Raw genomic sequence first — 27,149 nt, 5'->3', positions numbered from 1 at the left:
ATGTATAAGAACTTACTTGTTTCCATTTTTTAAAAACTTTGTGAATGTACATGCAGAATAAGTTTTTAAGAAAGTTTATTAACTCATATATTACAGGGACAATATTTCCTGCATCTGTTTTTCAAAACAGGTATTCCACCAAAACAAATTATAATTAGATACCTATGGTTTTTATTTATATCTTATTCCAGCCTACTACTATGTCAAGTTGCTGATTTTTCTTGTGATACAGTGCTCAAGTGAAATTCACATCTACTTTCATTAGTGTACTCTTTTGAAGGTGGCGTGAAATCTTTAGAAGGAAGGTCAAAATGCAAACACCAATCATTTCTAATTATTGCACTCACATAACTACATTAACATGGTTCAGGCATGATACCCTAAATTATAACCCAATTGAACTGATTATAAAGAGGCACTGATAAATGAGCTGTTTTAATAAGCATTTTATTTATGAATTAGTGATCAGAGTTTCTTCCATTAAAGTAAAAATAATTAGGATGCTGAATCAGATGAAGATGGCAAGGCTGCCAAGCAACATCTTTTCCTTTAGATGAGAACATGAGAGCGTTTAGAAGAAAAGGAGGCAGTGTTCTTTAACGAGTGCAGATTTCCTTTCAAATTACTCCACTGCTCAAGGAAGAACTGTTCTTTAGTAAAAAGCATTAACTATAAACATCGTCACCATTTCATTCCTTCTACGCAAAAAGGAAATGAACAGGAGCTATACTTCTTTGTTATTTAGTGCTTTTTGTCTTTTATTGGAGGCTATAAAGTGACGAGGATCATTTTTATTAAAAGCACCAAGGTGAAAACGATTATTTGATTACTATTTGTTAATGAGTTATAGGAGAAGCTGAGCCAAAGACGGGAAAGGGAAATCCATGAAACCACTTCAAGTTCTCAGGTCTCTGAGGTCAGCAGGGCTCTGAGCTTCAAAGCTGCTCTGTGGAGTTGCACATGCTTATTTCCTGTCATGCCCAGGTGCTATGATGACAGAAGCTGGGGAGATACACAGATGGCACTTCAGTCTCAACAGGACTCTAGTTTTCCTTCATCTATTTTCCTTTTCTAACCTGCAATCCAGCACGTAGGTCAACATGTTTTGCATCTCATGCCTGTTTTTGCAACTCATAGAAAAACTTTAGTATTTGGCTAGCATTCTGTTAGAAAATGATTATTTCCTCTGCTTACCTATAAGTGAAAAGAAAGTTTCCCAGGTTTTCCAATTTTTATCCTGTTTAATATTTTGATATACAAAGTACTTATAATAAAATGGAATCATACGTAAAAGGCTGATATGTCATACCCATTTATGAAATTGTTTTTTTTCTGAAAGGTACCAGTCTAAACTCTCCCACACTCTCGTTAAAGAAAGAAATTTTAATCACATTGCAAAGATTTCATATGTAATTATGGCCACAGGAATCACAAATCTTGAAACTTCTCCTCTTAGGAATGTAGCTTCTAAATTAAATTTCTCTTCTGATAGAAAATTGAAAAAACAAATTCCAACTAACCAACAGGAGGTATGTGAACTTAATCTAGTTCGTTGATTTCATGTTAAGATTAAAGTTACAATATTTTAAAATTCAAATGTGATTTTATCTGCATTTTTCAACTTACACCACATGATCAGCTATTCAACTGATGCCATTAAACATGTATGAATCTCAGTCTGATTTACTGACCCTGCATTTTAAAAAGGGAACCATAAGAATGACACTGATATGATATTGAACTTTCATAATGAATAGGGCTGAATTTTAGTAACCAAAATGAGACTTTTCTAACAACTGATATAACTGAAGAATTACAGGATTTGACTAAGTTGTTGCAAAGAAATTGACTAATCGGTAGCTAGGAGGGATTCAAGAAAACAAAGGTAAGGAAGAGTTATTGAGGGAAAAAAAAAAGCACAATTCTGTTTCCCCTTTACATTCCAATGAGTAGAAATTCTTCCTCAATAAACTGTTTATAATTACATAAACTATGGATACACAATGAGATGTTAGATTCTCACCAGTGAATCTTGGCTCATCATTTGCTTATTAAGCAAATTAAGAAACAAAATATCTATTTGTATCAAACTGCTAATGATTATTCTATTTTAAATGTGAGTATGACAAATATGGGATACAGGTACTTTTATTATATCTTTAAAGGTGATAAAATTTCTTTGCTCTATACCAAAAGACTAAGCATATTTCTCTTTCATGCTGAGTCTTAGAATAGCAATCTCTTTGGAGACGGGATGTCTGAAATTCTCTCTTGCATGACCATTCAGGCTTAACTATAATCCAGCTAAAGCTGAGTCATTGATTGACACTAGGCACTGGGGCAGACAGATGAATTTCTCTGGTTTAAAGTTTAATGGAACAGATCTTTTGATCTCTGATTCTGTAAGGAATCTGAAGTTCATTTTCTCTTCCAGGTTTCTCTGGTGCTAGTACATTGTCACATATGGATCTCATTTTCATGAGTAGAATGTAATATAGTGGGGTCAACACTGCTCAACTAGTATAGGGATTCATAGTCACGTGTCCTGGAAGTTAGCTTGATCACTATCATTTCCAAGAGTGCTTAATCTATCCAATACAAATGTGACCTAGGTTATTTTAAGATCTAAAGTTGGACATGATATTGTGAATATAAGCTAGATATTAAATCTAGTCAATTCAGCATTGACTCTCCTATTTCTGAAATGCCCACAAAATAATTTTAATGTGAATATCAAAGCCTCAAAATTTAAAAAAAAAAAACCTTAGTTTCTTACAGTCGAGTCTTTTTTCTTATATCCGCGTCTACAAGCTCTGAGCAATATCTGAATCGATGGAGAAAGAGAAAATATTGCAAGCATTATTCCTCACTATACAACTCATTTTGTAGTTCTAGTCTACTCTCAAAGATGCAGCTCCAAGACTGGTAAAACCTGGTTGAAATTTCTCTGATTCTGCATTTTTTAAAGATTTATTTATTTATTTGAAAGTGAGAGAGTGTGGGGAGAGGGGCAGAGGTAGAAGGAGAGAGAGTCTCAAGCAGACTCCCCACTGAGCGTGGAGTCTGATATGGGGCTGGATCTCATAACTCCTAGATCACCACCTGAGTTGAATCGAGTCATTCATTTAACTGACTGAGCCACCCAGGCGCCCCTGTGATTCTGCACTTTATTGATGTCTTCCCTTGGCTAGGATTATGTGCTCACAAACACACATGCAGACACAGATTTTTAGGTCCTTCCTGAGGCAGGACAGATTGTTTTGCTATTTACACTAATCCAAGGTCCATTCCAGCTTAGAATGACTTCAAGTGGAAGACTAGTGGGGTGAAGAAATATGAATAGCCATTTTTTTCACTGCATTTCCTTCCATATAGAATATTTTTATAAACCTCTATTCTCCCAAGTCCTTGCCAGCAAAATGAAGATACATTGAGGTACTTTTTAAAAATTTCAATCACATTGGAATAAGACTATTTTTAACACAAAAAAAACTTATTAAAATTTGTATAAAAATATAGTATAAAATTTCAAACCCTCCATTAAACCTCAGTTCTTCTCTAAGCATCGTCTATGAGGATCCTTTTCTTGTAGCATTCTTTGACCAAACATGATCAAGTAATTGTTCTAACAGAGTTTTGGGGAGAGTGCAAACTGCTGATAAGGCCAATAAAGCTGAGCTTTTAAACTTTTTGCATTTCAATTACATAATCAAACCTGATGATAGCACATCACACACTCGGAGAATGCTGTAGGCATTGCACACAAAATGAAAATTAGTTCTAAAAGCCTTTTCGTTCTCCATGGCATAAGGTGCTCCTCTCTTGGAGAAGTATGTGTAAAAGGATCCAACACAAAATGGAAAAAATATTATGACTGTGAGTGAAAGCAAAAGCCAGAGAAAATGGAGAGCATTGAGGGTTGAAACAGAAGAGTGAGCGGCTGTAATTAGTTCCAATAGTGTATGAGAATTAAAAAAAGAAAAGAACAGAAAAGAAAGAAAGAGAGAAAGAAAGAAAAAAAGAAAGAAAGAAAGAAAGAAAGAAAGAAAGAAAGAAAGAAAGAAAGAAAACCACGTTAAAAAACATAAACAGGCAGAATGCCAGCTGAGATAGTGACTGGGGCTGTAACAAACCTTGGTAAATAGTGAACTCTATGAAGGTAAATAAAGCTTGTGGAAAAAGTTTGCCATCAATTCCATTGGCGACACTTTTCATAAATTACCATCTGTAATAAAAGTCATTCTACTATATTGCTTTTTAGGTAAGGCAGCATTTAATGCCAAAGGTGGTTTTAAATAAAGGCAGAATATATCGTCACATAGCCTACACTAAGTAGACATATAAGGCAATTTTAATTACCTTCTGTTTGGGAAAGGGTGAAATTTCCTGTGGGTTTTTTTTTTTTTTTTTTTGATCTCCCTGATAGGAGGAAGTGGTGAAATTTCCTGTGTTTATAGATATTTTCATTTTAAGAATAAAGAGTGCAAGGGGAATCAAGGTAGGGAAAGGGCCTTCTCCCCAGTGCTCAGCATTGATTTTTGCCCTGCTTGAAACCTGGTTTCCTTATTCAATTAAATATCCTGACCTTGCAAAAGTGTTTAAATCAGAACTTGCCTAGGCATTTCTCATTTGTGCACACTGAAAGCTAGAACTCTTCCAGCATGAAGCCAAACATTATTATAGACGGTTTCATATTCATTTCTCCGAGTTTAGATGAAAATATGCTCAAGCCATGTTGGTAGGAAGTACATGCGTATTTTAACAATACGGATCTTAACACATTTTCTTGAAATAACTTAGTCTTTTTCCAGATAAAACAGACACAGAAGGAAAGATATTTTGGGACTGCCACTGTATTCCCTCAGTTTTATTTATCTACCCACAGCATCTACAAAGCTTTAATTTTTTGCAGAAAGGCTTATTCCTTTCATGCAACTATATGAATAGATTTTTATACATTCTAAGGGGTATGGTCTATAAAGAAAGGAAAGACCAGGGAGTGACTCTATCCATTTTCCAATGACATTTTGAAATTTAATAAGTTCATGAAATAAGCCTGTGGTCTTTCATGAATCTGACTCAAAGATAGAATACTGACAGATGAGTGAAGAAAAGGGAGCTCCTTTTAGGTTGAGGACTATGAATGTGCTAGCTATCCCCACTTTTTCTTATTATTCTTCTTGATCACTTGATACATATTTGTCTATTGGCAGTTTACCCCACTAGAACATAAGAGCCAAGAGAAAAGGAATTTGTTTTATTCACCACTGTATCCCCAATACCTACAATTCATGGGAGATACTCCACACGTATGTTGTGAATGACTGAATGGACAAAAAAAATTTGATAATCTCTCATGCCTGAATTATACATGTACCCCCCAAATTCTTCATTTTCTGAAACACTCTTAAAATCCCCCAGACACCTCATAATTGTACATTGGAATGACTGACACCAGTCCTTATTCTTGCCATCTCTCTGCTGTACCTCATATAACTACAAACATCTCTTTTTAAAATTGTAATGGTATCCATCAGAGTCCATTTTGCTTAATCCTTTTAATTATCTGAAAATTCATTGCCTTGTCCTTTATTGGATTCTTTATAGGATTAACTGTGGGCACATCCTAGGCACAGCTTTTGCAATATGACTATTCACACCTTATATCATCTCCTAAGAAGTCTACCCACCCTCTTGACTTCAATCTTCATAGATATACTATACATACATACATACATACATATAGAAATACATACATATTTTTCTTTGGCAATGATGTAGCTCCAAATATGCAGTCTTTATAAGAAACAATATAGTGGGCATTCCCATTTGTATTGGCCATTCCATTTCTTTCTCTGGGTCTGCATATTTTGAATCATGGAGTCATTATTTTTCTTTGTATTATTCCTAAGACCTACAATATCGAATCACTCCCCCAATTTTATTCATTTTTTTTAATACAAGTAGATCTAACTAAAAATCCCTTGTCCCCATTTCCCTAATCTTGAGACGTGGTGCCTAGACACTTTACAGCATCTTTATGATCTTCTTGCTTCACTGCTTCTCTCTGCAATCTTTGTAGAACCATTAGAGCCCTGCTTCAAACATACAACTCCCATGCCGATTATAAAAGAAGACTCATTGATGATTATTAGAGTCTACGTTCTTGGCACAGGTTTCAACACCCATTACAAACAGGGTCCCAACCTCCCTTAACAGTTTTTCTCATAGCTGTCTTTCATGAATCGTCATCTGTAGCCTACCCAGTCAACTTAATTGTGTTTTCCTATTTACATGTTCACTAATACTCCTCTGTGGAACAGTTTCTTCGTAATTTATATCTATTCCAATCGTACTTGTTCTTCAAGAGGAAGTTCGAATATAATTGCTATTGTGACCTCCGTTAAAAGCCCCCTAACTAGCAGAGCTGGAAATACTCTGCTCTCTGAGTGCCTGAACATGATTTTATTACTCATCAAAGGTCTGTAATTTACTACTTGGAATACGTTCCATCTTTTCATGAGTGTCTGCTTTCTGTCTTATACTAGAATAAGATTCCTTGAGATCAGATCCTGTGCATTCTTTATCAATTAATTTTTCTTAGTACCTGGCGCATAGTAGGAATGTGTTCAATTAATATAGATTATGATGTGTATGTTGAAACACAAGGTCTATTACCATGTTTAATTCAATGGAGACCATAAATAGAGTGTTTGTGCATTACAATGAGTTGCATGCCTTTATATAAGAATCCAAGACTCCAACCTCTATGATATTCAATCCAGAAGAAAATAAATTACATCATTTTCTTATTCTTTTGGCATATGTATCATCGTATGATTCCCATTCCAGTTCTCTGTTCTTACAACAATTTTTAAAAGTCAGATTACTGAGCAGTTGTTCAAGAATTATATTTAGGGCTTTCAACTTTATAATACTCTCAATGGAACTAAACTCATTAACTTCTATGACTTCTAAAATCATTCATATACTTATTTTTTTCTAAATTCATTGTTTCTATATATTTCTGGAATAATCTAGTGACATAGACAAAAAATACCTTCACCTATAAATCATTTGTGCTGGGGCAAGTTTGTCCAGCACGTATAGAAGCATTTAGGAGCAAGATAGTTGATCTATAGGAGGCGATGCCTTTAAGGCCTATCTTAACCCCAGGTAGAAACTTAAACAGTGACTCAAGAAGCAAAATTGGATTTCATTTTGAAAATTGAATTTTCAATATTCAAGGTTGAATTTTCAATATGTTTCACTCAGTCAAATTTTCCTCCATTAGCATTAGAAATCTAAAAGCTCTAGTTTTCTTCATCTAAACAAGAGAATGCTTGCTGTACACCTTCTCTCATCAAAATACTATCTAAAAAGAAGGAAATGTCAAAGTATCTACATGTAACTTTGAGCAAGCAAGTGTCTGATACAAGATACTAGATTACTGATTTTGAGGAGACAGATGAACATATTTTATAAGACCTTAGTGTATATACATAAAATTATAAAAATCCTTAACGTGTTATTATGTAAAATAGTATCCTCCAAATGCAATACACAAAATTGTACTAATATTCTGGATTGTAAATGAAAATTAAATATTTAGTAAACATCTCCAATATTTTTAAGATCCAATAAACAAGATTTTAATTGAACTCTTACTATTCTCCCCTCCATTTTCTCCCTCCTGTTACCTCTCTTCAGCTGTTATTACAAGTTTAGCTGTGTCGCAAGTATTTCTTTGTATCTGGCAATTGTCTGACTCCACATTATTTCTCCACATTATTCCTCCACATTCGCAAGTATTTCTTTGTATCTGGCAATTGTCTGACTCCACATTATTTCACTTTGAAAGATTTGTTTGTGTTTCTTTCATCCATTTGATGACAACTGTGTCAAGAGCTGTGGCTAAATCTTATTTGTCTTTGGACTTAAGCACCTAGAAATATTATAACATGGTTAGTGCCAAGCGTTCGCTAAATTGAACTGCATAAGTGATCAAGGGAAGGGAATGACCCTCCCCCAGAACTTCCTAAAAATTCACTCCTGAGCTCTTAAGCAGATCCTTGACTCAGCAATTCTGTGATCTCCACTTAACTCTACCTCTTTCAACTCCACCTCCTTACTCTGCTCCTACCGTTGTCCACAGAATGAACCACACATCCAAAACCCACTGTTAATGGAAAAGAGAAAGGTTGGGCTTTTCACCCATTATCCCTTAAAGCTTTTATTTACATCATTCTCTATCTACTTCTACCTTAGATAAAAACAAACTTTTCACTGTTACCCAGCTTAGGTTTTCAAGGTCTTTTCCAGACTTTTCAATGATAAATATTGGTCCATATCAATGCATGGTGTATGGGCACAGTGAAAGCCATGACTGGGAGAAAAAAGGAGAAAAAATACGTTATTTAAAACTCAATAGGTGGAGCACCTGGGTGGCTCAGTGTGTCGAGCATCAGACTCTTGATTTCAGTTCAGGTCATGATCTCGGGGTGGTGAGATTGAGCCCCAAGTTGGACTCCTTGCTCAGTGGAAAGTCTGCTTGGGATTCTTGCCCCCTCGTTCCCCTGTCCTCCACCCTCGCACTCCAGTGCTCTCTCTTGCTCTAAAATAAGTATATAAATCTTTAAAGAAAATAAAACTCAATATGCACTCTGCTCTGTGCTATCCATAATCAGAGCCTATATACAACATAAGGATCTATAATGATGTTTCAGCAGTGAGACTTCAGAATATAAATAGACTTTCTACACAAAAATTCTATTTTAAGAGGACTGTTTCATAAAGTTAAAACAGTTAACAAGAAGATTGCTTCAACTGTTAATTGATATAAATATATTCACACAGGCTAAAAATAAATGAAGCAAAAAATGGACAAATAGTACTAATAGATTAGGTATACATACTTATTTAGAAATGTTAGCATAAATCTCTTAGGGTGATAGAAAAAATGTTAAAAAAAAAACCAGAAAGATATAAATTTGAACACAAAAATAGATACCAATAATAGAATTATAATTCTATTATTATAAAATCTCAGGCACCTGTGTGGCTCAGTCAGTTAAGTGTCTGACATCAGCTCAGCTCATAAACCCGGGGTCCTGGGATCGAGTCTTTCATCAGGTTCCCTGCTCACTAGGGGTCTGCTTTTCCTTCTCCCTCTCCCTGTTTGTGCTCTCTTTCTCTTTCTCTCTCTCTCTCTCTCTGCCAAATAAAGAAATAAAACCTAAAAAAAAAAATTATAGAAAATAAATAAATAAAAATCTCATATATTTGAAAATTAAGTGACATACTTCTAAACATAGCCCAAAATGGAAATTAGATATTTTAAACTTTAATGGTAATGAAAACACAACATATTAAAATATTTGAGATACAGATGAAATAGTGCTTAGGGCAAAAATTTACAATGTAAATGCATGTACTAAAGCAAGAAACCCATGATCTAAGCATTTCAAGAAGCTAGAAAAAGAAGAGTAAATTAAAATAAGGTTAAGTACCTTTTTTTTTTTTTTTTTTTAGGGATTTTTTTCCTTTTTTTTTTTAATTTATTTTTTATTTATTTTCAGCATAACAGTATTCATTATTTTTTCACCACACCCAGTGCTCCATGCAATCCGTGCCCTCTCCAATACCCACCACCTGATTTCCCAACCTCCCACACCCCCCCGCCACTTCAAACCCCTCAGATTGTTTTTCAGAGTCCATAGTCTCTCATGATTCACTTCCCCTTCCAGTTTCCCCCACCTCCCTTCTCTCTAACTCCCCATGTCTTCCATGCTATTTGTTATGCTCCACAAATAAGTAAAATCATATGATAATTGACTCTCTCTGCTTGACTTATTTCACTCAGCATAATCTCTTCCAGTCCCGTCCATGTTGCTACAAAAGTTGGGTATTCATCCTTTCTGATGGAGGAATAATACTCCATAGTGTATATGGACCACATCTTCCTTATCCATTAGTCCATTGAAGGGCATCTTGGTTCTTTCCACAGTTTGGCAACTGTGGCCATTGCTGCTACAAACATTGGGGTACAGATGGCCCTTCTTTTCATGACATCTGTATCTTTGGGGTAAAAACCCAGGAGTGCAATGTCAGGGTCATAGGGAAGTTCTATTTTTAATTTCTTGAGGAATCTCCACACTCTCCAAAGTGGCTGCACCAACTTTCATTCCCACCAACAGTGTAAGAGGGTTCCCCTTTCTCCACATCCCCGCCAACACAGGTTGTTTCCTGTCTTGTTAATTTTGGCCATTCTAACTGGTGTAAGGTGATATCTCAATGTGGTTTTAATTTGAATCTCCCTGATGGCTAGTGATGATGAACATTTTTTCATGTGTCTGATAGCCATTTGTATGTCTTCATTGAAGACATTCTTCTGCCCATTTTTTGATATGATTGTCTGTTTTCTGTGTGTTGAGTTTGAGGAGTTCATTATAGATCCTGGATATCAAACTTTTGTCTGTACTATTAAGTACCTCTTAATCTTCTTTACCCATTTCACCCATCCCTGCATACCCCAAACCCTTTGTTCTCTATATTTATGAGTCTGCTTCTCTCTTTGTTATTGTTGTTGTGTGTTTGTTATGTTATTTGGATCCCACAGGTGAGTGAAATTATATGGTATTAGTTTTTCTGTGTTTGGCTTATTTCACTTAGCATTATACCCTCTAGGTCCGTCCATGTTGGTGCAAATGACAAGATTTATTTCTTATGATTGAGTCATATTCCATTGTGTATGACAGATGGCAACTATACTTATCATGGTTAATATTACTTAATGTACAGAATCATTGATTCACCATGTTGTACACTTGAAATTGGTTTACATTGTATGTCATCTGTACTTAAATAGGAAATAATTAAATAATAAAATGCACTTAAATAGGAAATTTAATTAAATAATTAAATAGGAAACAAATAAATAATGAAATGTGCAATGTAAATATGTGAATTGTATTTCTATAAAATTATTTAAAAATAAAACCAAAATAAGATAAAGTAAAAGGAAGAAAATAATAATGACAAATATCAATGGAATTGAGGAGAAACGTACAATGGAGAAATTCAGTAAAGCCAAAAGTTGTTTTTTTTTAAATAACTAATACAATTAATTAACTCCTACAAATATCTATCAAGAAAAAAGACAGAATAATTATTAACAATCAACAACAAATGAGAAGGGGATACACTACAGATCCTACAGGTACTACAAAGGTAATAAAAGTATATTGAAAATGAACTCATGCCAATAAATTTGAACGAGATGAAAGTATAAATTCCTTAAAAATACAAATTTAAAAAACTGACAGAAGAAGAAAAATAGGACTAGCTAATACATTTTTAAATTTTTATATTCTTCAAATATTTTTTAAGTAATCTCTACACCCAACATGGGGTTCCAAAAACGCTGACATCAGGAGTCACATACTCTACTGATTGAGACTGCCAGGCTCTCCTATATACTTGAATATTTTTAAAATTTTTCTGTGACAATCTCCTTCTGAAGAAGATTCAATATGCTTTATAAAATGAGCTCAAACCCAATGTCAAAACATGACATGGCATTTCTAAGAAAGGAAAATCACATGCCAAAGTCTTCTATGGTTATAGAAGCAAAACTTCTCTCCAACATTATAGTAAACTGAATCAATTAGAATAGAAAGTATTGAGGCTGCAGTAGAATTTATTTTACGAATGGAAATTTCATATAATATTTGAAAATCAATACCATTCTCTGTATTAATTAGAAAGAAATGAAAAATAACATCACAACACATATAAGAAAAAAATTATTTGATAAAATTCAAAGTTAAGTGTTTCATTTTGGTTTCTTTTTTCAATACAGCAATAGAAGGGAACTTCCTAATTCTGGTAATAGGTCTCTCCTCCCCCTCAACAAAGAAAAAAATAATTGCTGTAGCCATATCAGTCATTGCAATCTTTGGATTGTAATCTATTAGGAATTTACTGTGCCCCAATTTGTGTTAACCAGTGCCATATGAGTTTCCAGGGCCTTCTCCAAAAAATGTATACATCTTTTTCTCATTGGCATTGGGTTTGGTTAATCCAAATGATACCAGCATCATATATTCATTGATCATTGCTTTCCACTGATTAAAAGTATTGACTTTGGGCGCCTGGGTGGCTCAGTGGGTTAAGCCGCTGCCTTCGGCTCAGGTCATGATCTCAGGGTCCTGGGATCGAGTCCCACATCGGGCTCTCTGCTCAGCAGAGAGCCTGCTTCCTCCTCTCTCTCTCTGCCTGCCTCTCTTCCTACCTGTGATCTCTCTCTGTCAAATAAATAAATAAAATCTTAAAAAAAAAAAAAGTATTGACTTTATCCCATCATCTTCCATAAAATATTTAATAAATCAATAATTATTCATTAATGGTAAATAATTATTTCATAATTAAATATTTGTTGAAAAATCGGTAGATAAAAAATTGAATTCTATATTAAATTCTGGCATATGCTTGTGTTTGCTGCCAGATCTTTCCTGTATCTTCTATGACTCACCATCTATACACTAACTAGGTATAAACTGAAAAAATGAGTTAATAAATCTTTCTGCTTGTAGGGAGACTATAGTTTAAGTACTTATTAGAACTAATATTCAAATGAAATTTTACAAGTTTATAAACATTAGTTTAATCCATGCCAATTTCTTTGCAAATAAATAAACAATAAATATAGTTACTGCATTACTGTTAATATATATATGCCTTCATAGAAAACCTGTACACACTTCGGAAATGTTATCATTAGCTGATTTTAAAGTAAAATATTGATTGTCTTTTTTATGTTATATATTGTAACAACACAAATATAAAAAAAAAAAAAAAAAGACATAGACTACCTGAGGTGAGGTATAAAAATACAATATGTTTCTTCACTGAAGAACAAAGTGCAAGGTCAAGTACTGATCTTCTCAGAGTAGAATCCTTACCAGGCATCCAACTAAAGTCTGAGCAGAAATTAGAGAGGAAATCAATATTTCACCACTGAGTATTTTTAGAGTTTAAAATTATAGGACACAGAAGGCTCTGACAGAGAGCAAGTGAATGGTGCACAGTATGTGTGTGTCTGAAAAGTCTAAAAATGCTTCACTTGACAAAGCCTTAGAAGAGGTTATCCAGAGTAGCCAGCTTTGATAACTGTTTTTAACTTGTCTTTCCTTTAGATTTGAACACAGAGACAAAATGTTATGCCCTGTGTAGGCAATGTCTATGAAAAATTACATGCTTGTGTTTGGTCCATTTTTTAGAATTTCTTTCAATTACACGCAATGTCTGTTACTTGTGAAATAATTATAAAAATGCAAACTGGTTCAAAGGAGAAGTTTATTATTCAAATAATTAGAAGCAATAATGGGTATGTCAATTCACTGATGTGTGTGACTTCATAAAATGGCCTGAGAGCTTCAACTGACTTAGTTATATCATAATGAAATTTCAGAATGTAATTTTTAATGATGTTATTTTTTTTTACAGGGGGAGCTATAATTTAGTTTAACAATTCCCAAAAACTACATGGGATATTGAGAAGCTATCCAGTGTGGTGCTTTTAAAAGTCATCCTGTCATGAATGTCCTTGTAGTATTTATTTTAATTTTATTACATTATATTTTTAAATTCTGATCAAGATGGAGTACTGGGAGAAAAAGTCCCTATAATTAAGGTCAAATGACCATCAGGGAAGTTAAAACAGGAAGTTTTCCCATTTGAACCAGATGTGAATTATATTACTCATTATAGTATATTATATTACCATTATATTACTCATATGCATTTTTTATTACTTGGTATGAATATGCATATGTTGCTCATCATTCTTATGATTTTATGAATTGTCTGTTTATCTGATGATTGATTATATTTTTGTCCCCAAATATTTGCTCCCTTTCTCTCTATATATGGATTATTTATCCCTGCATAATGCTATATAATTTTTCAGGGCCTTTCTGCCTCATTGACATTGTAATTGGTTTATCCCTGTGATATACAGATAGATAGATAGATACATATCTATATCTATATCTATATCTATATATATATATATAAGTTTTCTATGTATTTTTCAGTTTTCTATGTATCATGATGTTTTGACATCTTAAACCTTTCTGTTTAGGGAAAGACTATCTCTCCCAGGGTTAGCTAATATTGGGGAACAAAAGGAAGGTTAAACAATAAACATTATTCTGAGAAAATCTATTCTGAATTAGACTTAGAGATGCAAAAAACACCTCATTCTCTGCATTGCTGATATATTGGGCAGGATATGTTAGGGTACACTGATGAATCCAAAATCTTGGTACCTCATAACCAGTTTTTATCTGTCTGTTTATCTATCAGTCTGTCTATCTCTATCTCACACTGCATCTTTTAAAAAAGTTGTCTAGAGTTTTTGTTCCGTGTCTTCTTTCTCTGGGATTCAGGCTGATAAAGTAGCTACCATGTTGGAAAAAGGAGGGGGAAAAAGATAAGTGATAAATTGCACAGTGGCTCTTACATATTCTACCCAGAAAAAGCACATTATCTCCACTAGCATTTCAGGAACCAAAGCAATACAGATGACTCTAAGTGGAATCAAAGTACAGCCCTCTGACAGAACAAGAAAGAACATCTTCGCTATTCATGGAATAGCTCTACTGACCACCATTTGTGACAGGAACTGCATACAGGACTTACTGGTCTGGGGCTACTCATCCCTGGAGAAGCAGGGATGTTGGTGTAGAGAGAGTAATAGTGGCGTTGAGAGAAAAGAGAAGGAAGATTCTTAGGACACTGCAACTCAGACCACTCAGCTCTGTAGTTCAACCACCTTTGGATGAGTGATTTATAGAAACACTCCCGGGCTATGTATTTGCTAATTTGTTTGCTTCTGCTAGGTTTTCTAGTCCCATATTTGTCCTTCCTCTCAGTTTCTGAGGATCAAAAATCCTCCCACACGAACTCTACTTGTAAATGAAAGTGTTTTATTCACTGTCTTGAAACAGTTCCTCAGTACAATTCTTTTTCTTTACTAGGTCAGCAAAAAGTTTAAGATAGAGTAGTAGTACCAAAGTATTGTTCTCTTGGCAGCCTGTGAGCATGGTGAAGGCAAAGTAATTGACCAGCTTTAAATTGGCTAATAACTATTATTTAATTTCTTTCCATGAAAAAAGGACTCTTATGATTTTAAATATAAAACTTGAAAGAAAAATAGTCCTACTCTCCTCCTGTCTTTTAACAGAATACACATTAAACTTAATGAAAAGAAGTCTTTCATTTTGAACAGAATCATTTAAGAAATGAAAATGTCATAAGAAAAGAAAATGAACATTGGAATCTGAATTCCAATAAATGTCTTCTCTGGTTGATTCAGTGTCATTCACTAAATCATGTGAGTATATCAGAGCTGTCACAATTGCCAAAAGTCTGCAAATATCTTTGTCTTGTGTCATAGGAATAAAATGAACTTAGAAATGCATATTACTGCAATCCTCTAGGCACTACTCCAGAGTCTGACCTCAATATACATTACAAGAATATATATGATTAAGGTAGTTAAAATGTGTACTTTTCTGAAATAATATTAACATATAGCCAACAAATATAAAAAGGCACAACTAGAAATGGCAAGTATAGTGGATAATTAGGTGGAGAATGGTGAAGAATTTTCTTCTTACTGGCAGGTATTTGATTCTATTGCACACAAAGAAATAGGAAGACCCCCAAATCCTGTCCATAGGCTTCTCTTGGAATGACTATATATTTCATAACTAATAGGAAACAGCATGGCTATTCAGAAAGTACCTTAGTTGTGTAATTAAAGACGTGCTTGATTAGTTTTACACTATGTCCCCTGCCTCCTTTAGAAAGTAACATTATGCTTTATTGGTCTCTTGCCTGATCTCCATGGTTTCAAGCCATCAGCCAGGAATCCGAGGAAAATTCTGTTCCATACATGGCTTCAAAAAAGTGCCCTAGTGACTAACGGAACATAATAAAAAAATAAAGCAAAACAAAACAACCAAAAAAACAGTGCCCTTGCATGCTGGTGTAGATAAAATAGGAGCTGTTTTATAGGTCGCTATGACCAGCTGATAGAAAAGTCTATCCGAAGTGGGCTTGCTGTGAGTTACCACATGATAAAACAAAGAACAATATAACAACATGAATAGAGTGTGGATCTCTGAAAGTTGGGGGAAAGATGACCACAATCCTAGCAAGTATGGAATCCCATAAGCTAAGAGAGTATGTAGGTCCATATCTTAAGTCACAGCTGTTCTGTTTTGTCAGAAAGAGTGATAAGAAAGAAAAGCTTATCATTATCATTTTTATTCCTGATGCCTTATCCTCGATATTTATCCCACATCCTAAGTTGATTGAAAATATGATCACTTTATGGCATAGTTATAAATATTATGTGGCAATTAGCTCCATGTGTCTTGGAAATTTTCAACAACCTTCTTTTTTTGTGCTTAGAATACCAAATAGAATTCACGTAGACCCATATGTTTTCTTCCTCACCTTTGTGAGAGCCAATTTTCCTTGAAATAAATTGTGAGATCATAGTATGGAAAAAAAAGAATGAAAAGAGAAGAAGATGTACAACAATTACCCCTCCCTTCCTAGTTTTCCAAACTGCTGTGCTCACAGGGGTGAGCAAACTACTATAAAGAAAGGAAAACCATAATATAGGCAAGTATAGTTTCTTCCTTTCTTTAGAAAGAAAATGACAGTCTTGTTGACCTCAGCTCACCTGCCGGCACATCTCAGACTTACTTCAGGGTACCAATGTTGTAAATATCCAGAAACAACACCACTAGTCCTCCATTTCTGTAATAGAAACAAAAACACACCAATTTGAGAAGATGAGAGCAGGAGAGTATTATAGGAAACAATCTACTGGGTCTATTATACCCCCACCCCACAACCTGAATGTGTCTCAGAAATAAAGCTGCTGAAGTAGAAAGTCTGTCTGTTCCTTCATTTTTTAAAGATAGATATAAATGAGTTTTTGCAGTCTTATCTTTTTTTTTTTTTTATCCCTAGCATCATATTCCAATATGGACCTGCTCTTTTGACTCATCATAGGTTGGTGACCTCTTTCTTCTTAGTCCGTCTTATTTGCCACCCTAATGTTCTTCACATTCATGAAAGGAAGTGAATGAAAGATACTTTTCTTGTCTGTTAGAAATGAATCATGACCTTATATATTGAAGTATAAAATATACAAAGTAAATTGCACTATGATAGCAATTTGGCAGAACTAACTTTGGTATTCTTCTTTTCCCGAGTTAATGACCATAAAGAGCTTTCCTGCCATCATGACTATTTCTCGTAAATCTTGGATATAGGAGATATTCAATAATGTTTTTAAGTGAACTCATAGATGTATATGGCAATCATACCCCAACATGAATAATATTTCTGCAGAAGTATATTTCAGATAATGTCATGAGATGAAGGTAATGAGAAAGTATTATTTTCAGTTCAGGGAATTGTTAATGGATGTAGAGGAAGGATATCATGAACATATTAAATTTTCCTCAGAAGATGTAATTTGTAGTAATTTTGCTAAAAACAGAAATGACTAAAATTCCATGTGTCAGAGGCTGCTAGCTGATTAGAAAATTTATTTCTTCCGCTTCCTGGACCAGAGCTAGTCTACATTCCTTAGACTCTATTGAAATTATATGGGGCCATGTGACTGACTTCTCTTCAATAGAATATGAGTGGAAATGATGTGTGCTACTTCCCACCCTGAAGGTAGAAGATTCCTCCGGATGGTGCTCCATGCTCTTTCTCCATTTATTGCTCCTAATAAGGACAAAATCATAAAACAGAAGAAACTGAGATATTAAGTAACCACATGGGTGGGTTCTTATTAGGAATCACTATTTCAGACCTTACGTGAACAATAAATAAACTTGAACTGTTTGAGAATAACAAAAGAAGTTGCACATCTGATATGACTGACTAAGCTTCTACCAGACCAGCATTTCCACAGATAACAACCATAAGCTCCTGACAAAATGCAACAACCCATTATCTAAAGACCCTGGAGAGTGAGCAAAACCCAGCAGATTCGGCAAGGGAGTCCACTCTTGAAGAAGAAAACAGCATGAAACAAGCACTGAACTGACACTGTCTTGCAGTTGACACTGTGCATTGGTAGCTAAAATCGCCATAGAAAATGCCCATTTTTCTAGCCCGAAAAAAAAGCAGAGAGCAGAATTCCATAAAGTGATAAGGAAACCTTGAAAGAGAGAGAGAGAGAGATGAGGAGCCACAGATTGTGTGTAAAAATCGCTGGTTGGTCCTTGAACAAGTTCAAGGCTGGTCCTTGAACTTGAACTGCTCCTACACATGGTGGACTCAAAGCAGTCCAAATAAGGATAAAATAACTGAGCAGAAAGCTGAACTATCACCCAAGACATAATTTTGATCTAAAGTTAATTACTAAACAAAATAAGTACTCTTTGGAAGACTATAACAGAATCCAGAGCCTCCATGATATAACACTAAAAATGTTCAGAGCACAGTCTAAATTTGTTCAACATAGGAAAGAGACAGGAAAATGTGACCCACCTCAAGAGAAAGAATAATAGAATAACACAATTATGTTGAAAAAAATAATAAATGTAAATTAATGAGGTTCATCTATCTACTAACAGTTAAAACCTCAGTAACTAATATTAGCTTAATCAATGTACAGTATACATGTTCATGAAAAACTAAATTAATTTCTTTGTAGACAGACAAATGAGATAGATTTACCAAAAATATTTCTTATAAACTAAGCTAAATATTAGAAGCCAAGAAAACAATGAAGTGTCAAAGTAACCTATGGAATAGGAGAAAAATATCTGCAAACCATGTATCTGATAAGGGATTTGTTTCCAAAATATGCAAGGAACTCCTACAATATAATACCAAAAAATTAGTTAACCCTATTCCAAAATAGGCACAGGATTAGGATAAAATTTCTCAAAAGAATATAAACAGCAAGCAGGTATATGAAAAGATGCTAACATCAATAATCGTCAGGGAAATGCAAATCAATGAGATATTTCCTTACACCTGTTAGAATGGTTGTCATTAAGAAAACAAGAAATAGGGGGCGCCTGGGTGGCTCAGTGTGTTAAAGCCTCTGCCTTTGGCTCAGGTCATGATCCCAAGGTCCTGGGATGGAGCCCATCATCAGACTCTCTGATCAGCAGGGAGCCTGCTTCCTCTTCTCTCTGCCTGCTTCTCTGCCTGCTTGTGATCTCTGTCTGTCAAATAAATAAATAAAATCTTAAAAAAAAAAAAAAAAACAAGAAATAACATGTGTTGGTGAAGATGTAGAGAAAAGAGAACAGTTGTGTGCTAGTGGTAGAAATAAATCAGTGCAGCCACTATGAAAAACAGTATGGGGGTTCTTTAAAAACTTAAAAATGGAACTACCATGTGATCCAGCAGTTTTACCCCTGGTTATACATCCAAAAACTTGAAGTCAGGATCTCAAAGAGATATCTGTACTCCCCTGTTCATTGCAGCATTGTTTATAATGACAAAGATATGGAAACAACACAAATGTTTATCTACACAGCAATGGATAAAGAAAACGTGGTATATACATATAATGGAATATTATTTAGCCTTTAGAAAGAAGAAAGTCCTGGGGCGCCTGGGTGGCTCAGTGGTTTAAGTCTCTGCCTTCAGCTCAGGTCATGATCTCAGGGTCCTGGGATCCAGCCCCACATTGGGCTCTCTGCTCAGTGGGGAGCCTGCTTCCCCCTCTCTCTCTGCCTGCCTCTCTGCCTACTTGTGATCTCTCTCTATCAAATAAATAGATAAAAATCTTTAAAAAAAATTAAAAAGGAAAGAAGAAAGTCCTATCATTTGTAACAACATGGGTGAACCTGGAAAACATTACACTGAGTAAAATAAGTCAGCAATAGAAAGACATATACTGTATGATGATTCCACTTTTATGAAGTATGTAAAATTCTGCACTGTACAGAAAGAGAATAGAATGGTAATTGCCAATGTATGGAAGTAGGAAGAAATAGAGAGTTGTTAAAAAAAAATCTTAAAAAAAAATTCTTATAAACTATGTCACAAATGAAGAAAAAACAAATTTCACTTCTAGCATACATGAAACATAGGAATAAAAAAAAACAAAAGTAAGACTGGCCGTGTAATTTTTCACACAAGTAGAGAAGAAATTTCTCATATTACAGTTACCATTTCTTGAGCGTCTGATATAGTCCAGTCACTGGTAGGTGGTTTGGGCAGGCAACATAATATTATAACTTTCAAAAAATTCAGTCGGTGAATGTGTCTCCATAATTTACTTACTTGATCACTTTCTCATATGTAATAGCATTAAATAAAACAATGTATTTTTAGGGTTCAATGGAGGGTAACAAAAATTCTTCTAAGTATTTTCATATTGAAAGATATTTATTATAAGGAATTTGAGGCCTGCAAAAGACATTAGATGGGTTGGATAAGCAAAATTTATAGGGCTACTGTTAGATTTCAAGTTATACTACTATAGTGGTGAGAGATCAGAACATAGTTCCTTCTTCCCAGAGATGAGAAAGTCCCCTGACATAACTGCCAATTTCCCAGCTGTCCACAGCTCCTTATCTGGGAACCAGGCAGTACAACACTGAGTTCAGCTACTGCAGCATCCAAGCCTGCAGGAAGTCCCCTTATCTGCTATCACCACTGAAGGGGGATAAAGTCACCTCTGCATCCTTTCCTCTTTTAAACCCTTTAGAAGTGAATCTCAATGGTTAAACCAACACCACACCCAAAACCTGGCCACAAGAGAATCAGAGTCTAGGGAATAGATTTCTAAGACTTCCAGCTCTTGCAATAAAGATCAAGATGCTGAATGACTGAGAATAGATTGAGATTTCAGCCAACACACGAAATCCAGGATACAAGCTAATTCACAGGGCTATTGTAAACATGAAACAAGATGAAACATGTAATAGGACTCAAAAATGCTAGCTCTCTTTCCCACATAGCCACAAGTATCCTGGGTCCCAGATGAATCTTATGCTCTAATCTTAAGAATCTGATTTTACCTACTGAATTAAGGAGACAATGTCCCTACCAATGTCCCTAGAAAAAGTTTTCTTGAAGAACCTAGAAGAAGAACCAAGTTTTTCTGAAGAACCTAGAAATGTTGTTCTGAAAAACCTGGAAGTTGATGAGGGAGGGAAAAAAGGACAATATGGGGCATCTGGGTGGCTCTGGTGGTTAAGGGTCCAACTCTTGATTTTGGCTCAGGTCATGATATCAGGATTGTGAGACTGAGTCCCACATTGGACTCTGGGCCGGGCATGGAGCCTGCCTGAGATTCTCTCTCTCCCTCTGCCCTCTACTCCCAAAAGACTATATAGTCTTTATGCCCAGATTAGAAGGAGATTTGATTCATTTGGAGAAAGGGTAGGAACTGAAATGAAAAGGGCAGTTTGGGGAAATATGCACCATTCAAAGAACAAATAAAGCTTTGGGGTCTTTGGACAACGTCAGTCTCATATTTGGAGAAAGAGATATTTTCTGTACTTCTACTGATATTCATTCTAACACAACCAGAAATACAGCATTCGGAAACTCAAAGGTTTTACATCATGGGTAGCATCATGAGGCAGGACCCTGGAAGAAACCTGAAACCTCATGGAGCGTCTTCGTAACAAGAGTTACAGGAAGATACTTGCCTCAAGTCCCTACATAGGCAAGAAATAGCAGCAGGTTAGACAGTAGAAGAACATGAAGTGCTGGTAATAAGTATATGGGAAACCCCAGAGATTTTCATAAATAAATGGAAGTTTTAGGAAAGGACATCAGCTAGTGTCTTACTTTTATTGATGTAGGAAGCAATGACCTAGCAACTTTAAAGGCATTAATTTTCATACAACCGTTCTTTGTTAGTCACATAACTCAGTGTCTGTGGAGATTCGAGTACCCACATATGGACTCAGTTCAATTTCTGTTTTATGATCCGATATTAGGCACACATCCCTCTGTTACGCATTTGGGACCAAGTTCTGGAACATGGTTCCAGAACTAGAACTACAGTATTTAACCTTTCTTAAATACTTGCAGAAAAATTAGACAAATTCCTTTAGCTTTAGAAGATAAAATATTCTTTCCCAGTGGTGTTAGGAAAGGGGCCCAAGAGAAGGTGCTATAGAATAATAATTTCTATTTGAATAGGTAAAAGAAGAAACGAAGAAATGGACACAAAGCTTTGGTGGAGAGACAAAGGCAATCAGTAATAATCAGTATTTCCTCTGTCCTGTATTCTTCTAGAAGGGCTTTCTTGTTCTGATTTATAAGCCAGGCCAGTAGTTCCCTCTGACATGGCATTTAGTGCAGGTAGTAATTCTCCCATTCAATTTTACTGTCTTTGAGGTAGTTATTCTTATTATCTGCATTTTACAAGTGAGGAAACAGGCTTAGAAAGGTTAAGTAACTTGTTCAAGTACACTATTCACATGAGTTACAAATTATATTCTTTCCAGAAACATTGAACTTAATATTTAAGTTCTTTTGACTCCTATATTATAGGAAAATACACTTAATAGCAGAAATAATTTTTCCAAGAAGTTTATCTAGATATATCAAAGGATTTTAATCTGTATTACCTTATTATTGTTTATTATTATTAGATGATGATTAAACCCTACCCAGTTGAAATATATAGTAGGTGAAATTACTTCAGAACCTTAATTCCAAAGCAAAAATCACTCTTAACAATTTGAAATACATTCTTCCAGATAAACATGTATGTTTTAACTTATAAAATACTGCCTGTATTTAGCCATGTCATTTTTCCCCTTCACCAATTTCCTTGTGAATTGAATTATTCCTGTTTTTTTTACTGTTTCAAACAGTGTTGCAGCTGATTTTGAAATCACTTACAAACAATTAGTTTATGTATGAAATACTAATTACATTTTTCTGTTTAGTCTTTAATTAATGTATATCTAGAAAGGACATATTTCCCCCCCCCCCAAACTCCAGTAAGAGGAGTACAATATAGGTTACTTAGTAACCAGGAGTTTAATGGCATATAACTAGTAATCAGACCCACAAATCACTATTTACCTTAATGACTGAAATAAGGCCAAAATCCCTGGGTGGCCTACAGAAAAAGGAAGGACAGAGTGAAAGTACAAAAGAAAACACTTGTGTGATTGATTTCTTTGTCTCTAATAGGCCAAAATCCTTTAATTAAATTTGTTATAAATGGGATATTAATTATTTTTTCCACTGAAATTCAACTTCTCTAGCTATATGATAATTTTATAAAAGTACCTATTATATATCTATAGCAACATCATGGTCAATTCTTCCCTATCTTGCAATTAACTTTAACATATTTCCATGAATTAAATTCCATAATACCTATAGACCTAGGACAAAAGTTGAGACCCAGTAAAATAGATCTACTTAGGTGAGAGCATTTTCTAGAATAGACTAATAATAATAATAATAATATGTACACACACAGAGGTTTTTAATATCAGTTTTTCCATATACTTAACAGATTATAAAATTAATTATATTTTTTATCCCTGGGAAGAATAATTTTTATACTCTATGCATATCCACAAGATACACAAATCTCAAAAGTTGCATGACTAAAGGCATGGAGTTTGGGCCTGATCTCACTACTCTGTGAATTATCAGAATAAGTGGGAGATCTGGGAGAGAGAATATGTGGATAAGTAAATGCGTAGTTGAGTGAATAAATGGGATAAGTAGAGAGAGATACATAGACAGGGAGGCTAGTAGCTGGATGGATGGATACATAGACAGGTAGGTAAATACTTTAATTTGAATATTTATACATTCTATGCACTAAAATAAGGTTTTTATATAAATTATCTTTCTTAACATTTATAGTAATCCTGTGAAGTAGACATCTTCAGTGAGACATGAAAATTGAGGCTTTAAGCTGAATTGTCCATGATCTTGTACTTAATAAATGGTGCGCCCAGGACTCAAACATGAAACTTAAAAACAAAGACACTCATCCATTCAATATAATTGAGTCACCACCATGTCCCAGCACCATTCTGGCATCACAGATAAATAGGGAACAAAACAGGCTATGTGTCTTCTCTCACACATTTTATTTCTACTAAAAGAAGAAACCATAAAAATATGTAGATATGTACACATCTCTTCATTTGGCATTTTTTTAAGATTTTATTTATTTATTTGTCAGACAAAGATCACAAGTAGGCAGAGAGGCAGGCAGAGAGAGAGAGAGAGAGGAGGAAGCAGGCTCCCTGGCTGAGCAGAGAGCCCCATGCCGGGCTCGATTCGGGGCTCGAACCCTGGACCCTGATATTATGACCTGAGCCAAAGGCAGAGGCTTTAACCCACTGACCCACCCAGGCACCCCTTCACTTGGCATTTTATTGAAAGTGAAATGGGAAGTCATTTGAGAACTCTGTGAGGAGAGGTGACAGGGGTATACTGCAGTGTTAATAGGATAACTGGCTCCTGGGGGGCAAAGCCATTGGTAGAGGAGCAATAAAGAAACAAGTTAGGACAGAGATTTCAACACTATCAAACTCAGTGTGCTTTTTAAATTAAAAAAAAAACTTTCTTTACTATTCTAAATAAATCTAAAATATCTATATAATGAATTACATAAATAAAAATTTGGAATAACTAAAAAGTTCAAAAGCACTATTTATCATACCAAAGAGCAATAAATACAAAATAATTTATTTTAAAAACCATGTTTTAATAAATGTCTTTTCCTACAAGATACATTAGAAAACTACTGGCCAGAATTGAATACTGGCCAGATTTGACACTCATGTGTCTGCCTATTATAAATGGGACACTAAGAGGACCAGCCAATAAGGGTGTTTTATACCAGCAACTCACAGACCAAAAACAGCCTGGCTAATGTCATTTTCTGACATGGTGACAAAATCCTGTTTCAAACAACACCAAATGTAATTTCACCAAATGTAACGTTTCTTCAATTTCCACAGTACGTACATTCCTTGACAAATCCATGAACAAAACAAAAACTCACTATGTATTTATGAGTAAAGGGAAATTAAGTCATAGGCTCCAAAATGGCGTGAATATGGAGCGCTTAAAGCGAAGCAGGATGTAGAATAATGTCGGGGGAGGACAGTCCCCTGCACTGAAGGACATTTAACATCACTAGCCCCCGCCCATTAAAGACCTAATGCCCTTTTCAACCACTCGGACCAATGAATACAGCTCCACAAGTTTTGCAAATGCTTCCAAGGGAAGTCATTGCCCACACTGGGGGCCAGATTCAGGAGAGAAAACTGAAAGACCATTTGAAAGACAAGAGGCCCTGGAGATGGTGACAAGTGGCAGATTTAGGACCCAAAGTTAGAAATTACACAATTTGCCAAGACTGGGTATGAGAAATGAGGGAAGGACAGGAGTCAAGGATGACTCCAAGAATTCCTGCTTGAGAAACTTGGAGAATAGAATAACTACATACAGAGATAAGAGCCTTTATTTGCTAGGTTACATATGCTTATATCATCGCCTTAGTAATAATCATTTGGCTATTGGGAAGGCCCCTCCTAACCAAAATATTTCCCCCTATCTATACTTAGTATCGAGAAATACTAGGTATCTTGTTCATTATGATCAATATCTTTATTTATTTGACAGTGAGAGATCACAAGTAGACAGAGAGGCAGGCAGAGAGAGAGAGGGAAGCAGGCTCCCTGCTGAGCTGAAAGCCTGATGCGGGACTTGATCCCAGGACCCTGAGATCATGACCTGAGCCGAAGGCAGCGGCTTAACCCACTGAGCCACCCAGGCGCCCCCATTATGATCAATATCTTAAAAACTAGAGTAAAACAGATTAAATTTTTCCTTAGTAATATTCTTTTAATATTGAGTATTAATAAGGTCATTGAAGAAATGGGTATTTTGGTGGAAAAGATATATACTTCCACATGAAAACTGGTCTGGTCAGAAATTCAGTGCTCATTCACGGTAAAAACTCTCAGTTATTTATGTGAGTAATTTACAGCTTGCTACCAATAAAATTGATGATGTACTAATAGGTGAAGTATGCGAATGGATGGGAAAAATATGTGGCCTACCCAGGGCTTCAAGAATTTAGAAATAGTGCTCATGAGGCATTCAGTTCATAAGTATACTTGCATGTGTACGTTTATATATACATCTCTATTTTGCTGATAATACCCATGTAGATATTATGTAGTTACATAAATCATTTTTCATGCCCTACATCATAGTGTCCATGGTGTTACTCAGTGTCCCTTATATAAATTTCTGTATAATAAATTCCTATCAGTAGCAAAAAAAAAAAAAAAAACAGAAATAAAAAAACCTAGTCTGGTTAGGATATGCTGGAGGACTGATGAAATGGGCACTAAAAGGGTCTGAAAATGTGAACAGAACTATAGAAAGAAGTGGATGAGAGTGATAAATTTTGAAGGCTTCATTACTTGGCCTGAGACTGGCCATATTCGATGGTATATCCATGGCTGCTCTGACATATATCAGATAAGTTTCACTGAGAACTAACCCATCTCCATCTCCAGTAGGAGAAAAACAACTAATCTGACTTCAATCAAAAAAAATACAGAAAGATATTCCAGTTTCCCCGGTGAACCTAACAACAGGTGGGGCTAATATCCGCCTCCAAAGAGGAGCAGGATATGGTCACAGGCCATATGACACACGGGCCCCTGGGTCCAAGGGTGTTGTCTTTCCCCTTGAGGTCAAAAGAGCTTACTGCATTCTTTCCTCAATGTGCCCACCTTCCTGTCCCTTGACCAAGCCACAAGCATACCAAAGGAGAGAAGACAAACCCAGGAAAGACTTTCATTCCCCACTCCATCCTCTGAAGTCATATATCACAATGCAAATTTGAGTAAGAATCCAGGATATAAGTCAAAGTTTTCATTTCAATGTGTTATCTCAATCCTTTCATATACAAAATACTCTCAAATAATCCATGGCATTATTTCTCAAAACACATAAAAACGAAATCTGCTTTTCTTTCACTTTCACTGGGTCAGTTGGATTTACATAATAATTTGTTTGCAATAAGGAACTCCAACTCCAGAGCTTGAAACAGCTGCACTGCAAAA

At 35.2% G+C, this 27,149-nt stretch overlaps 1 long non-coding RNA gene across 1 annotated transcript; it reads right to left on the bottom strand.

The window, feature by feature from the left end:
- Positions 1–752: 752 nt before the first annotated feature.
- Positions 753–26,949, bottom strand: LOC116574400. The gene is made up of 3 exons (XR_004279267.1): positions 26,868–26,949; positions 16,760–16,836; positions 753–1,076 (listed from the first exon to the last, which is right to left on the bottom strand). It is a non-coding gene; the product is annotated as an uncharacterized LOC116574400 (long non-coding RNA).
- Positions 26,950–27,149: the final 200 nt, after the last annotated feature.

Source organism: Mustela erminea, chromosome 15, assembly GCF_009829155.1.
Source record: "Mustela erminea isolate mMusErm1 chromosome 15, mMusErm1.Pri, whole genome shotgun sequence".
NCBI lineage: Eukaryota > Metazoa > Chordata > Mammalia > Carnivora > Mustelidae > Mustela > Mustela erminea.
This window is presented reverse-complemented; position numbering and strand designations above follow the sequence as displayed.